The sequence below is a fragment of the Silene latifolia genome, chromosome 4 (assembly GCF_048544455.1).
Source record: "Silene latifolia isolate original U9 population chromosome 4, ASM4854445v1, whole genome shotgun sequence".
NCBI lineage: Eukaryota > Viridiplantae > Streptophyta > Magnoliopsida > Caryophyllales > Caryophyllaceae > Silene > Silene latifolia.
This window is the reverse complement of record NC_133529.1, coordinates 67320004-67324506: the sequence shown is the minus strand read 5'-3', so window position 1 is coordinate 67324506 and position 4503 is coordinate 67320004.

Below are 4503 nucleotides of genomic sequence, written 5' to 3'. Positions count from 1 at the left end.
TACCCTAACTGATGTACCCAAGTTTAAGGGAGTGGAGGACCCGCTCAACCACATTTGAGCCTTCAAGGACTACATGTCTATCAAGGGGGTCAAGCAGGAACTTTTCACCCGGATCTTCCCATCATCCCTGGAACCGATTCCCCGCTAGTGGTACTATTGTTGGAATATGTGTCCTCCGACAATAATGCGATCACGACTGTTGATCATGATGATCACATGTTTAAGTCTCATTATAAAGAATACAATTGGGAAGTAATATTGTTACTGTCAACTGGTCAACATATATCGGTAATGATTGGCTGACTAGAGTTTGACATTCTTGTCGTGTGACGGTGGTGATCGATTGACCCCTAGGTCATACCTAAAGGGCAATACTCTTAATTGATTATTTAATTAATCGTATAATGTTACGAGTTAATTAAATTACTTGAAAATTGACGGACGATTTTGGAAGTAAAATTTACGTATCAAATTGAAATGTGATTAAATGAGATACGGTCTGAGTAATCAAATTGTATAATTACTCGGATGAAATAATTGTTTAATGTAACAATTAAATTTGAATGAATTATTGTAAATACAATCTGTTGTGATTTATAATTGGTAAAAATTTTGGTACAAGTAATTATGAAATTACTAAGTCGATTTTTGTATATGACGTATTTTTATTAATACGTTGATTTTTAATATGTTAAAAATACATAACAAATTTATGTCACATATGACATGTGACATATTGACAATTGACAAAAATAAAATGGATTCCATTTTATCTTTAAGTGGACCGAAATATGGGAGTGATTAACAAATTGTATTGTGTTAATTAAGATTAGTGGGATTCATCATTATTTCCCATATAGGCTTGCATGCCTAGAATCTTTTGTGTAAGAGCACAAAGGCCATGCATAGGCCAATTCTTACCACCCTACCCGGTTCTCCCTTGGATAGAACAAGGGATTCTTTTGCTTATTATTATTCACCACATGAAGGGTGGAAAATATGAGATTTATTCATTCAATTTTAGATGATAAGTTTTAGAAAGAGAAAACAATAATCTTCCATCTCCTCTTCTCCTACACGGTTTGAGGAGCAAGACCAAAATGTTTTGGGTCATTTTTCTACTACATTAATATTATACTAGTTCATGTAATATTAATTAAATTAAGAGAAAGCCTTGGGTATAAAGCTTAGGGAGAGATCGTATACTTGGATCTTGTTCTTCCATCTTAGGGAAGCTCAAGAACAAAAGAAAAGGAGATCTCTTTTGTGCCCATAAAACCGAAAACAACTATGTAAGAACATGATTTCTTCTCTATTTGTTATATTGTTTGCATGCATAAAATCCACATTTAATTTTATGACAAATTAATTTCGACATATATGAGTATGTTAGTATGTATATAGATCTACATTTCCTTCAATCGGTATCATGAGCCACGGTTGTTTGCATGCAAATTGGTTAAAAGTTTTTCCGAGTTATAAGAATAACAAATAAAACTTGTAAAATTTGTGTTATTATGATATATCACGAAATTATTACATGCATGTTAATATTTCTGGTCCTAAAGTGTTTTAGGATATTTTGGTTATTTTTCGGATTTTTATTGTTCATAATTTACAATAATGGCATTTAAATGTGATTTTATGAGTAAAAATGTCATTTTTGGTCTAAAAATAGCTATACTTTGAATTTTTCATTGATTTTTGGATATGTTGTGACACATATTATTTTGAGATAACCTGTAAATTTTCATAATTTTTGGACTTGTTATGCTCGAAAAATGGATTTTTCATTTTTAATTCGGATTTAAAGTGAAAAATAGGTTAATACGAGTTAAATTTCGAATCTGGTCATAGAAATTTTATATGTTGTCACATGCAATTTTACAAGATGTGTGTAAAATAATTGGTCATAAAGAAGTCCTTATGCATGATTTATGGATTTTTTGAAGAAAAATAGCATAAATAGTGACATTATTAGTGAAAAAAATTAATAAAACATAATCTATGACTTAGGAAAAACGTCTAATGTTGCTTTTTATTATCGTTTTCAGATCTAAAATTGAAAAGTTAATGAATATATTTTTCCTCATGTTTTATGATTATTTTAGTTAAAATCGATAAACCGCAACATTGTTTTTCCGGGAAAATTTCGAAATTTTTAACCTAAGATTTTGAACATTACGAGTGTCATGGTAATTTTCCAGAATGTTCATGAATTTAAATTTCAAATTTTGAATTTATTTGAAGTTTTGTGATTCATTTGAAGTTTAATAGCTTATTTTTGTAATTTTAGACTTTTAATGAACAATTTTAGAATTTTGAGTTAATTATGGTCAATTTATTAGTGAAGACTAAATTTTGAGTCCTAAGTGGTTAGGGTAATTAACTAGTACATAAATATGAATTTATGTAATTTTTGTGATTATAAAATGTTGAAATCACGCAAATCCGTAAAAACCGAGTAATATACGATATTGGCAATTTAAAGGCGATTTAGCATAAAATGAAGCATGTTCATACATATTATAATGCTGCATTTTTCCTTTATGATTGTCATAATTTTAATTTATGTAATTTTGAATTATGTATTTTTACTTAGTATGGCCTTAGATTTTAATTGGTATTTCCCGAAATGTATGAGAATATCGATTCGGTTGTAATTTTATTGTGATCTCGTATCACCGTTTTGTAATTTAATAGATTTATTTTATTTTAGTTACAAATGTATAATATGAATTATGTAATTTTATTCATTCCGGAGTTCCTAAAGACGGATTTCTTCAAGAATGGCGATACATAAAGACGGTGTTACCTCGAGATGCGTGCCACAACCGAAGTTCAAGGGACCAATGGAGTTGGTTTCCGAATTTGTAATAGTTAAAGAGTTTTTCTATTTCAGGAAAGGCCATACTAGGATTTATTTACTTTTATGCTTGCATTTTATTTTATGTCACATGCATCGCTAAATCGCCATAACTAAACATGCATTGTTATTTTATCGAGTTTATCGACCGTGTCAATTAGAATTATCGTAGTTCACCGCTTTAGTTCACTTAAAACGTGATAGATAATAAATTGACATGACCTCTCGCTAAAACAATCAATTGAGACATAGCCTTACCAAATAGTAGAAACCATGAAAACCTATTTCGCGAGGGAGTGCACTCGGCTACCCCGGGGTACAAACCTTGTTACGTAGGGGAAGTGGGTGATAAATGTTAATCCACCGAATTCATGTTGATGAGGGTTTCATCGGCTACCCCGTGCCTAAGTTAATGTGGGTTTGGATAATGGACACATTTATTCGAAATTTGGATTGAACTCAACAAAAGTAATTGATAAGGGTTTCATCGGCTACCCCGTGCCCTTGTTGATGTGTTTTGGGCTATAGATAAATATTAGAGTAATTTTATCGACCGAGAGTTCTAAAAGTAGAATCGATTAAAGAGTTAATCCACCGAGTTATATTGATAAGGGTTTCATCGGCTACCCCGTGCCCAAGTTAATATGAATTTGGATCTTGGAATCATTTATCATAGTTGGGTAGAGGTCACTATGTAAATGCTATACTTGTTTACAAGTATTAATATAACGATGAATGTTTTGTTTTCCACTATTCCGTTATCATATTGTTCTATTTCTTTACCACAATTCATATACGATATCATTTCGATTTTGATTCAAATCTCCATTAAAACATCGTAACTAAAGACAAAATATGTTTTTTCTTCTAAAGACCTCGAATGAACCATTGCTAAGGATCTCTTGTATAGAGTATAGATTAAAGTTATTCATTATCAAACAGGTTTTTGATTCTTGACTAACACATCTACTTGCAATGGATTGTTTTTTCATGTACTTAAATGCATTAAGTACATCGAAGCGATAAATTGTTTTGGTAATTAGTTTTGTCAAGAATTCGTAATTGACCAAAATAACGCAACCACTTCAATGAAAGTTTTTAAGACTAAAACGAACAAATGAAGAGTAATCTTCATTCAATTTTGCTTCTCAAAGAAAAGACTCATTGAAATGAGTGGGAGCATTCTCTTAAACCGTTAAGATGAGAACGAGGTTCAAGAAGTAAAGATAATATTGGAATTGATACAAGGTAATGTTAAAGGTAAAGTTGTTGAGAATAACGATACTAAACCTATCAATCCCGACCGATGAAGTTTCCATTGTCTTAAATGTTGGACACAAGAAAGGAAACTACCCCAAATTATTGAAGAATCAACAAGTTAGTTGTGTGACATCTAATGGGACCTTCTTCTTTAAAATGTTTATTTGATTAAACATAAAATTTTGCTAGTACTACTTCGTCAATATTAGAAACCAATGGAGGTTTTCATCATTGTACTTGATACATAGGATGCTTAGAATATGACGACTAGCAACTATAATGTCGAGAGATAGAGTAATTGTGTACTCAATCTAGTTTTTGGATTTAAAGTGGTACTTAATTGTGACTATTAAGTGCATAAACTCTAAATAAGAATA